The following is a 12,632-nucleotide window of genomic DNA, read 5'->3' as shown; positions in this document are numbered from 1 at the left end:
GTTCCAGACATGGAGCAGAAGAGGTAACCCCATTTAAGTTCTCCTTCTCTTCACCCCCTTACAGGTACACCAGTAGAAAACCCAGAAGACACAAACCGACTCGTTTTGATTAGGTAGTATTATTCATAGACCATGGATAATACTACCTAGTCAGTTCGTGTCCTCTGAGATTTCTATTGGTGTACCCAATATGTTATTTTTTTATAGATATACAGTAAATGTAAAGTTTTACCTTTTTAGTCAATGCTGGAGATCTTTTTCTACTTGTTTCTGTCTTAAGAAGCCCCAGGATCGGGGCTACTCCATGCGCTTGATTTTGCCTGAAATTCGGTGACCTGACTCCACATTTCCCCTTCCCCTCATTTATGTTAGTTAAGCACAATAACTTTTTTTTTAGTCCCTTGTAAAATCTTTAAAAAAAAAATCTAGTGGCTATTTTCATGAAAAATGAATCCTGAAAATTTCAGATTCTACAGAATCTGAAATTTCAAGGCAATTCTTACTGAAATTGAAGTTTTTCGAATCAATTTTCTCACCATCAGGTTCATGTTTCCATCATGGTAACTCTACAGCTTATATCTTTAGCATAATAAATTACAGCCATTTAGGACCCTCGGAGAAATATCACACCTTTAATTACAATGGTTTTCATGTCACTATCTGATGCTATAAATATATTCATGCATACAGACACCTTGATTTTCCGCTCAATCTTAGCTTTGTACTTGACGATCATGACGATGAGACAAGTAGAAAGTGTGAATTGCTTTGTGCCATAAGCCGCAGATGAAGCAGATGCTATCAGACCGTTTATGGCATGTGTTGATTATCAGCGATGTGACATGTAATGCAAGACATGCACTTAATGGTTGGAATAACTCCTACTGTCTATATTCTCCTGAACACCTGCAAGAAATTCCCAGTTGCTGAGGTGTCAATTTATATATCCAGCATGAACCATCTACTGCACCTGCTGAATATCATTAGCCCCTGCTGGAGGAGAGGAGCAATGAGAAAGTGACTGAGTTATTAAACGTCAGCATCACCGAACCACAGAAGTGTTAGTACTTGTTATGTAACCCTGGTGTGGAGAAGCATTCGCTTACTCTAAATAACGGAAATATGCAACGACGCCAGAAAATGATATCAGCAGGCACTATACATGCAATAACACCAGCTTTTTTTATTGTAAGTATTAAATCATATTTTTTTTTTTTTTTTTTAGAAAACTACAGTAGTTTAAAAAGTAGTCAGTAAGTCCCTAAGATTTCCTGGTTTCTGAAGTCTTTTATAAAGAATGTGTTACTAGGCTCCTGATGCCCCATCTGACAGCAGCGTAATGTCGGTTGCTACTATTGAGCAATACTGAAAGAACTTGGTTTAGAACTAAAGTTTCAAAGTTCAACACATTGTATAAGAAGTGGTAAAAGTTTTATTGTCTACTAACTGAGATCAGGGACACGCCCCCTGAGGAAGAAATGACGAAACGTGCGTTGGGGTGAGGGAAAGACGCCACCAGCACTCTGCACTTTATTTGGGACGCTTAATAGGACTTAGCCCTTGGCTTAGGTAATGATAAATTGTGATCTCTTTATATGTATGCCTGGCAGGAAATGGTAGAATACTACTTGGGTAAATTTATGTGGGGATATCCAGTGCAATAGCGCTTATATTTTACTTATTAAGCATTTATATAGAGATCCTGTGCATATACCTTTCGTTTACCCTTTTGTGATTTTTTTACATCTATACCTGGCAGGAAATATTTAAAAAAAATTTTGGGGTAAAATTATGGGCAAATACTCAGTGCAATAGTGCTTACACTTTGCTCATAAGCATTTATATACTGTAGTGACTCTGTGCATATACTCTTTACCCACATTCACTAATTGGTGATTTTGATTTATAGAGATCCTGTGTATATGCCTTCTATTCACATTAATTAGCAGGTGATTTCATGTTATTTTGATTCTGAAAGATAATTTGAATTTATTCTCTATAATAATTCATGTCATCACCTGTGACCAGGTGCTGGTAAGACATCCCGTGTGAAAATATATTATTTATTATATTTTTTCTAATTTTTCATTTTTTTCTACAATTAATATATATTTATACTGGATGGTCCATCTGTTTGTAATTGTATTTACAGTGTGGTGGCCATATTCCCTTTATTTTTTTTGAGGCACCTTCAATATGATTTTGTTGCTAATTGGTTTACTAATTTTTTAGTAATAATTATTAAAAAATAATTTTAAACTAAACCATTTGTTTTCATGGTTCTTGTTATGTGCTCTGGACAGTGGTAATTGTCTGGATTCACATTGTTGATTTGATATTGAGTAATATTGAAAGAACTTGGTTTAGAACTAAAGTTTCAAAGTTCAACACTTTGTATAAGAAGTGGTAAAAGTTTTATTGTCTACTAACTGAGATCAGTAACATGGTTGCGTTACACCATAAGATCTGAGAGGCACATTCCTTTAAAGGGATTGTTCATGCTTTGGGTGAAAGTATGCAGTCACTCTATATGACTGCAGACTTGTGAATCCTGTTAGGATTCTCTGATACCGACGCAGGGAGTGAGTGTGCACATTACTGCACGGTCTCGCTCAGTACAAGTGAATTGAGTGAGTGAGGACATCTCTAGTTGGAATGTGGCCGGTTGTATTAAAATTGCATACTTGCGGTAACAAGACCGCCGAGCCCAAAACCGGAAAATCCTGACAGCGTGCACGGTGCACATTGTGAGGAATTAAAAAATTCTTGCACTCCAAGCCTGGACAACTCCTTTAAGGGGTTTTCAATTAAAACATCACTGATCATAGAAGATAAATATCTGGTTGCTGAGGTTCCCATGTAGTAACCTTATTGATCACTATTATTTGGGTCCCTACCTATTCTTCCTTACTGTGTTCAATAAAATCTTGGCTATCATTTCTAGAAGAAGCAAGAAAGAAGGTCAGATTGGTCCACAATTGTAGGGATCAATGGAATGAGTGATGATGCATTTCTAAAATTCTTTAATGGTAAAAACTTTTTTAAATGATGTAGAATGTCATAAATCCACTTAACACATTAATTCCTGAGTTTGTCCAAAAATGTCAAGTGCAGATGTTGATATACTACTAGCGCAACCTGTCTGCCACACTGGGTCTGTGGCAACTGCAATCTGTGTAGCCGGTGTACTGTTCTCGAACAGGGGTCTATTTCTGCCTGAATCCAATTCTGGTTAAGCGTTTATACTAGAGATTAGTGAGCATTAAAAGCTCACTAACGAGCTCGGATGCTCTTTCCTCATTACTTCAGCAGAGCCTGTTGCTGCTTTGGTGGGGCAGTGCTGCAGAGCTTCCAGATTCCAGTTGATGTGGATGACATGCTCTGCGATAACACATTGGAGATGGAGGCTGAGCAGAGGGGGTGCAGGAACTGGTGGAGGAAGTAGAAAAAGCCCTGATAAAAGTAGGCCCATCAATCTTCAGCATCAATAGCATATGTGTTGTGCCAGGGTTGGACTCGGCCCTGGCCTCCACAATATTCACCCAGTGTGCCGTCAGGGAAATCTAGCATCCCTGCCCACAAGTTCTGGCCACATGACAGTTGTTAAGTATATAATCACAGTAAATGCATTTGTAAGGGAATGGGTGATGTGCGTCGACACATGCTGGTACAGGTGAAGGATGTCACACTGGGAGAAATAGTGGTGGCTGGGGACTGTGTACTGAAGTACCAAATTTGTACACCTGTAGCATGCCATTTTTTGTATTTATGTTTAACCAAAGAAATTTCAAACAAAGTTATACATTATATATGACAATAGTCATTTTTTGAACAACCAAATATGTATTCCTGTAGCAGGATAATTTTTCTCTTTTGCTTCAAACCAATGACACACGTCGTGGCTCGGAAGGGAAGTAGTGACGTTTTGGAATGTAGACTTTGAGGGAATGTTCTGCGGGTGTCATGTTGCCTTTGGAGAGCCCCTAATGTACCTAAACAGTGGAAACCCCCCACAATTGACCCCATTTTGGAAACTAGACCCCCTAAGGAACTTATTTAGATGTGTGGTGAGCACTTTGAACCCCCAAGGGCTTCACAGAAGTTTATAATGCCCGGGCATGAAGATAAAAAATTGTATTTTTTCCACAAACATGATCAATTAGTCCCCAATTTTTTCATTTTCCCAAGGGTAACAGGAGAAATTGGACCCCAAAAGTTGTTGTCCAATTTGTCCTGAGTACACTGATACCCCATATGTGGGTGAAAACTACTGTATGGGCACACGTCGGGGCTCGGAAGGGAAGTAGTGACGTTTTGGAATGCAGACTTTGATGGAATGGTCTGCGGGTGTCATGTGCATTTGGAGAGCCCCTGATGTACCTAAACTATTGAAACTCCCCACAAGTGACCCCATTTTGAACACTAGACCCCCCACGGAACTTATCTAGATGTGTGGTGAGCACTTTGAACCCCCAAGTGCTTCACAGAAGTTTATAACGCTCGGACGTGAAAATAAAAAAATCATTTTTTTCCACAAAAATTATATTTTTGCCCCCAATTTTTTATTTTCCTAAAGGTAACAGGAGAAATTGGACCCCAAAAGTTGTTTTGCAATTTATCCTGAGTAGGCTGATACCCTACATGTGGGGGTAAAACACTGTTTGGGTGCATGGCAGAGCTTGGAAGGGAAGGAGAATCATTTGACTTTTTCAACTCAGAATTTGCTGGAATTGAGATCAGACGCCATGTTGCATTTGGAGAGCCCCTGATGTGCCCAAACAGTGGAAACCCCCAATTCTAACTCCAACCTGAACCCCAACACACCCCTAACCCTAACCCTAGCCCTAACCCTAACCCTCGCCCTAATGGGAAAATGGAAATACATACTTTTTTAAATTTTATTATTTTTCCCTAACTAAGGGGGTGATAACGGGGGGTTTGATTTACTATTTATGGCGGTTTTTAAGTTTGGCAGCTGTCGCACACTAAAAGACGCTTTTTATTGTAAAAATAGTTTTTGCATCACCACATATTGAGAGCTATAATTTTTCCATATTTTGACCCACCGAGTCATTTGAGGTCTTATTTTTTGTGGGACGAGTTGACGTTTTTATTGGTACCATTTTCGGGCACGTGACATTTTTTGATCGCTTTTTATTCCGATTTTTGGGACGCAGAATGAGCAAAAACCAGCGTTTCGTGAATTTCTTTTGGGGGGGTGCGTTTACACTGTTCCGCGTGTGGTAAAATTGATAAAGTGGTTTTATTCTTCGGGTCAGTACGGTTACAGCAATACCTCATTTAGGTCATTTTTTTATGTTTTGGTGGTTTTATGCAATGAAAACTATTTTATATAAAAAATAATTATTTTTGCATCTCTTTATTCTGCGAGCTATAACTTTTTTATTTTTTCACTGATGATGCAGTATGGTGGCTCGTTTTTTGCGGGACAAGATGATGTTTTCAGCGGTACCATGGATATTTATATGCGTCTTTTTGATCGTGCGTTATTACACTTTTTGTTTGGCGGTATGATAATAAATCATTATTTTTTGCTTTGTTTTTTATTTTTATTTTTTAAGGGGTTCGCTAAAGGGGTTAACTAATGGGACAGTTTTATAGGGCGGGTCGTTTCGGACGCGGCGATACATAATATGTGTACTTTTATTGTTTTTTTTTTATTTTTATTTCCAAAAAATGGATTTATTGGGGGAATATTTTTTTTTTCTAATTTATTTGGTGATTTTTTTAAAATTATTTTAACACTTTTTTTTATTTTTTTTTAACTTTATTACATAGTCCCAGGTGGGACATCACTGTCCTGTGACAGATCAGCGATCTGTCACAGGCACTACTGCAGACTTCCTCATGCCTGCGCTTTGCAGGCACTGAGGAAGCCAGCTCCCTGCAGGCCCCTGAAGGCCCCCGTCGCCATCTTGGATTCGGGGGCCTGCAGGGAAAGAGCCCTCCGCAGCTGTGCTGCACATTGCGCTGCTGTGGGGGGCTCAGGGAAGCACGGAGGGAGCCCCCTCCCTGCCGATGCTTAACTTTAACCCCCGGTACACCGCGATCATGTTTGATCGCGGTGTGCAAGGGGTTAACGTGTCAGGGGTGGTCCGTGACCGCCCCTGACACATTGTGCCGGGTGTCAGCTGTGATAATCAGCTGACACCCGGCCGTGATCAGCGGCGCTCACCACGTCGACGCCGCTGATCGCGCTAGACGTACTATCCCGTCCATGGGCATAGGGGCCCGGGTCCCATGGACGGGATAGTACGTCTGATGTCAGAAAGGGGTTAAACTCCATCAGAAAAAAAAAAAAATTCCTCCTACGGCCTCAGAGAAAAAGAGCAAAAAATATACACAAAAAAAAATTCTGACACCTTTTTTTTTTTCTCTTTTTTTTTAAACAATTCCTTCCTGCTTTTGAGTACCCTAGAATCTGCGGTATGGCTGGTGATTCTGTTATGATTGAGTCACCGAGGAGGAAAAAACAAAACACAAGCTCAGCCCAGAAAATCAGAGAGGTTGAAAACTAGCGGATTGCAGACCCCTGATCCTATCACACAACTAGCAGTAGCCGTGGAGTGTTCCTACGGTGATCCTAGACACCTCATCACAGCCGGAGATCTACACAAGCCTAAAGAGAGAAAAGGGAAAAACTGACTGCCCCAGAGCAGACCCCAAAGCAATAGGCAGCCCCCAACATATAATGACGGTGAAGCAAGATGAAAACACTAACACAAGTAGAAAGATAGGATGAGCAAACGATGGGGCCCAAGCTAACTAAAAAGCACAGGACAGAAAAGCTGCTGTCTGCAATCCGAGAAAACCCTGCTAAAAATATTACCAACACAACTGATAAGCAAAAAAGACCCTGAAGTCACTAGACTTCAAACCCTATATCAGCACTCAGAATATTCTGAAAGCAGAGCAAAAGAGAACACTGATCAAGGAATAAGAATCCAGCACACCCCCAGCTGGGGATGGTTGAACTCCAAAACAAGGTAAACAAAACCAAAACTAATAAGCTCAATAGCAGAGCAAAAACTTATCTTTGGGAAGCAGGAATCAGACTGGTCTCCAAGAATCCAGCAGAGAAATCACCAGCCACTCAGAAGGGCGTCGGCTGCCTTATATCCAGTCTGAAGTTCCTGTTACCCAGTCACAGTCCACCTGATCAGGTGTTTGGTTTCTTTCATCCAAATCAGCCTCAATACCTTCCTTCACCAGAAGAGGGAGATCCTCGGACACAAAAGGTGAATGAACAGATGAGCTCACAACACCGATGCCAGTGTGCTGATACTCTATCTGAGATCCGAGTCCTGATGTCCTGCCTGAGACCTGATGTCCGCCTGGTGTCCTGATGTCCTCCCTGAGACCCGATGTCCTGATGTCCTGATGTCCTGATGCCCACCTGTTGTCTTCTGATGTCCGCCTGGTGCCCTGATGTCCAGATGTTCTGCCTGTGACCTGTTGTCCGGATGTCCAGTCCATGTTCCTGATGTCCAGTCCATGTTCCTGATGTCCAGTCCGAGTTCCTGATGTCCAGTCCGAGTTCCTGATGTCCAGTCCGAGTTCCTGATGTCCAGTCCGAGTTCCTGATGTCCAGTCCGAGTTCCTGATGTCCAGTCCGAGTTCCTGATGTCTAGTCCGTGTTCCTGATGTCCAGTCCGTGTTTCTGATGTCCATTCCGTGTCCCTGATGTCCAGTCCGTGTTCTTGATGTCCAGTCCGGTCTGTGGTCCTGGTCGTCGTGCCAGTGTCCAGATGTCTGGCCCATGGTCCTGGTGGTCCAGCCTGTGTTCCAGAGTCGCGATGGCGGAGCTGCCTGGATCTAACCAGCCAATGACCTGGGAATGCCTTGCCGGAGTTCCTGTTCCTGTCCTGCCTGTGTCCCGATGTTCCGCCAGTTCCCTGAGGTCCACCCGGTAATGATATCTATCCGGGATCGGTGTCTGATGTTCTCCTGCTGAGCCTGTGCTACGCCTGAGGCCTGAGAGAGAGGCCCTCCTAGTATGCCCGTGCCAGATGACCCTGACTGCATCAACCCATGATGACTCTTGCCATCGTCTGTCCTGTGTGTGTGTCTGATGTTCTCCTGCTGAGCCAGTGCTATGCCTGAGGCCTGAGAGAGGAGACGCCCTGATATGCTTGTACCAGATGACACTAGACTGCAACAACCCGTGATGACCCCTGCCATCATTTGAAGTCTGTCTGAGGTCGGTGTCTAATGTTCTCCTACTGAGCCTGTGCTACGCCTGAGGCCTGAGAGAGAGGCCGCCCTAGTATGCCTGTGCCAGACAACCCTGGATTGCATAAACCCGTGATGTCCTCCTGTCTTCGTTTGTTATCCTGAGATGTGTACCCTTCCCTGATGTGCGGAAACGGCAGCCTGGCATTATGTTTTGCTCATGTACTTGTTTCGTTTGAGTAAACTTTATGTCTAAACCTGAAGTTGTGCGGTGTCATGTAGTTCTGCCATCTGGTCCACATGCTCAGCTGCCACAGACCCTGCTCACTGCCCTTCCCTAGTCTAGGTAAGTTCAGGTGACTATGTGGTCCAGTGGGTCCACATTCCGTCTCCACCTGGGACGCTCGCCCCACGCCGGCGTGGTCGGTCAACGTAGAGGTGTCAGCTCAGCCGCATCCACGGTCGCAGTCGTGACACACTGTAATGTAACAAGAACCATGTTACAGTGTATGGATGAATCATTGAATCCATAAAAAGTTTTGGATTGTTTTTTGGAGTTTTATATACCACAGAGTATGTAATACTGTATAGATCAGTAATTGAATCCAGAAAAAAAGTTCAATTCTTTTTCAGAGTGTTATATACCACCAAAATGTACCACAAAGCATGTAATACTCTTTGGATGAGCAATTGAATCCAAACTAATTTTTCAATGCTTTTTGGCAGTATTATGTATCACTGAAATGTACCACAGAGCACGTAATACTGTATGGAAGAGTAATTCAATCCCAAAAAAATGTAATCGCTTTATGGGAGTATTATATACCACCGAAATGTACCACGGAGAATGCAATACTCTATGGATGAGTAATTGAATCCAGATAAATATTTCAACACGTTTTGGGAGTGTTAAAAAGCCACTGAAATATACTGCAGAACAAGTAATACTGTATGAATGAGTATTTGAATCCAGAAAAATGTTTGAACACTTTCTGGAAGTGTTATATACCACTGAAATGTATTTAATACAGCACAGTACAAAAAGAGGACTTGAAAATCCTCCAATAATGAAAAACAGCAAGAGAACAACAAGGTTTACCCGTACAGGCCTCCAAACAAATGCACTATCAGGATGCAGTGGACCTATATAATAAAGATGGCAACACAGGTGCAAAAATACCAATCAAGCAACTGCTCGCAGCCTACCAATACATGGATTGCCTGGTATGTTGATGCACAAAACAACTTGTATGCGGCGCTGTTCACACTAAGGCCATGCACAGCATCCAGGCCAGCCTAGTACCAACACCCTTCTATTAGCTCAGGCGGGCTGCCCAGCGCTAACAAAATGCATGCTGTGTGAACAGACACCGCAGTTTACAAGACCAAATGGGCCCAGCTGCACTCCGAATAAAAAGTGCAAAATACACATTTAAAAAAAATGTGGAGTATTAGCTGATATTTTGGCCAAAATACGTGAGCCCGTAACCTACGTCAAAGATCTCAACGTTTCTGAAATGTACCACAGAACACATAAAACTATATAGATGAGTAATTGAATCCAGAACACTTTTTCAATGTTTTTGGGGAGTTATATACCATCAAAATGTACCACACATCTAATAGATGTGCATTTTTTGGGTGGCTGCAAGCTGCTATTTTTAGGCTGGGGGGACAATATTCATGGCCCCTTACCAGCCTAAGAATACCAGCCCCCAGCTGTCTGCTTTAGCAAATTTGGTTGTCAAAAATGGGGGCGACCTCATGCTTTTTTTTAATTATTTATTTAAATAATAAAAAACAATCAGAGTGGAGACCTCTCTATTTTTGATAACCAGCCTTGCTGAAGATGACAGCTGAGGGTTGCAGCCCCCAGCTGTGAGTTTTGCCTGGCTGGTTATCAAAAACACAGAGGAACCCACACTGTTTTTTAACTATTTATTTACTTAACTATTTATACTCCCATCAGCAGCTCCTGCTCTTGCTGTTATTAGGGGCAGCAGACGCTGGCTCATGGGAGCAGTAGTCCCATCAGCCAACAGCAGTGACTAGAGGTAAACATTTAACTTTCGATCAGAACTGCGCAGTCACGTTGCCATTTGAAAGTCGACACTGTGGGAACATGGCTGTCTGACCGGCGGTGATGATTTTCCCGCTAATCAGAAGCAATGTTTGCTGCGCTGTCATGCACATGACAGCATGGCAAACACTGGATGTTCGGGCCCCTCATTCAAGTGAATGGCAGCACAACCCCTGTTCATAATGGACAATGTGCTCCCAATAACAATTATTTTTAAGCCTGCCTAAAAATTATCACAACTGAAACACAAGGGTTTTTCCTTGTTTATCAGGCATTTGCCAAATGGTTTACAGGGACCAATTATCGGAACTGAATTTTTCCTTAGAATGTGTTTTTCCCAATTATTGGTCAATGTAAAAGGACCATAAGCCTACTGATGTTATCATATCAGCATGCCAGCATCTGAGCAAGTATAATACTTTTATTGCTGCAGCAGCTAGATGATAAAATAGAGAGAAAGCAATGTAGAGTAGGAAAGATAATTCTTTCATATGTAAAATGTATTAAATTTCTCCAAGATGTTTGGAATAAAACTTTTTTCTTCCAAAACTGTGTACACGTATGCATAGAAGAATCAAAGCTTTGATGGTGTTTTCAAGGCAAAAAGTGGACACAGAAAAATTTAGTTTTCTTTTCTACATTTTTTCAATAGTGCTGTATGTTAGGAGAAACAGTAGAATTGTACAGGAGATACAGACCTTTCCTACAGAATTGGACAATACTCTAAGTGCAACCAAGAAAGAGACAGCTACTGCCAAGAGATGTGCAATTCTCACTAAATGTGTTTCAGCCAGATTCGCAAAGAGGAGTTATCTGATGCTATTTGACCCCAAAATTGATTTGAATCATATATGCCCTGACTGCTATGAAAAGACGTTTTTTGTGCTCTAATTTCTCTCCCGGCCAAAAAACATAATAAGCAGTAGTCCCATCAGCCAACAGCAGTGACTAGAGGTAAACATTTAACTTTCGATCAGAATGGCGCGGTCACGTTGCTATTTGAAAGTCGACACTGTTGGAACATGGCTGTCTGACCGGCGGTGATGATTTTCCCGCCAATCAGAAGCAATGTTTGCTGCGCTGTCATGCACATGAAAGCATGGCAAACACTGGATGTTCGGGCCCCTCATTCAAGTGAATGGGGTCTGAGTCTGAAGATGGTTCTGGTACCCGAACCCAAACTTACCCGCTGGACCCTAACATCCAGATGTCCGTCTCTCTCTACTAAAGATGCCATTTGCAAAGTGCTGAAAGATGGCGGGAGCATTCGTTAACCCAAAAGACATCACAAGGTTCTTATATTGTCCCTCAGGTATATTGAAAGCTGTTTTCCACTAATCCTCCTCTTTAATGTGAATGAGATTATAAGCCCCCTGAGATCCTGTTTAGAAAACTATTTTTCCCCTACAATCTGGTTAAAGAGGTCCGGGATGAGAGGGAGAATATATGAATTCTGGACCGTGATTTGACTGAGATTGCAGAAGTCTAGACAGGGCCGTAACCCCCTGTATTTCTTCTTCACAAAGAAAAAATCCCACAGCTTTAGGGAATGAGGATGGTCTGATATGACCCTTTAACAAACTTTATATATTCCTTCATGACCTGCTTCTCTGTGGTCGATATCCAAATAGAAAATGAAGACAAAAATTGGTGAAAATTTTTTTCAGCTTCTTTATTCTGCCCTCTGTGGGGACGTTTCGATCTTACATGATCTTTTTCAAGCATATACGACACATCACGACAAGGACTGTCCTAAAGAGTGGCATTAGTTTTTGGCAAAATATTATATCAACTGGGGCTATGAATTACATCTTTGGAGATTGTGACATGAGAACAAGCTGGTATTTGTAGTGCATTGGGGTCAAAACCTTTTGACAGGTTCTCTTTCAATTGGGATATTAGGTAGAGTAAAGAAACAAAGTTGCGCTTTGAATGTTTTTTTATGAATATATGATCATTCTTGTGATCTTTACTTGTTTTCATACAAGACCATAACATTTAACAGGCAGTTTTCGGACAGCAAAAAAGGCTCCAGGTAAGAGACATTCTGTCTGCATGAATCATGAAACAAGGACAAGGAGTCTCACCAGGAAGTAGTAGGATGAATTATATTTCTGTAGGCTAAAATGCTAATGAATATTATGTGTCCTTCATGTGACATCAGATTCAACCAATATCCAGGGTCCATCATCGAGGTAGCAACACTCAGGCTTGATGAGGCTTGTTCTTTGTGCTTTATTATTACACAATCAGAGTGAAACAAATGAGTTGATGAATCATTAAAGGACATTGTAATGTCCATTTACTGAATATATGATTTGTCCAAGTACAATATTCACAATAATTCAGCCTTCATTTC

The sequence above is a fragment of the Dendrobates tinctorius genome, unplaced genomic scaffold (genome assembly GCF_039654945.1).
Source record: "Dendrobates tinctorius isolate UK_male_01 unplaced genomic scaffold, ASM3965494v1 ptg000039l, whole genome shotgun sequence".
In the NCBI taxonomy this organism is placed as follows: Eukaryota; Metazoa; Chordata; class Amphibia; order Anura; family Dendrobatidae; genus Dendrobates; species Dendrobates tinctorius.
Note: the sequence above shows the minus strand (reverse complement) of the source record.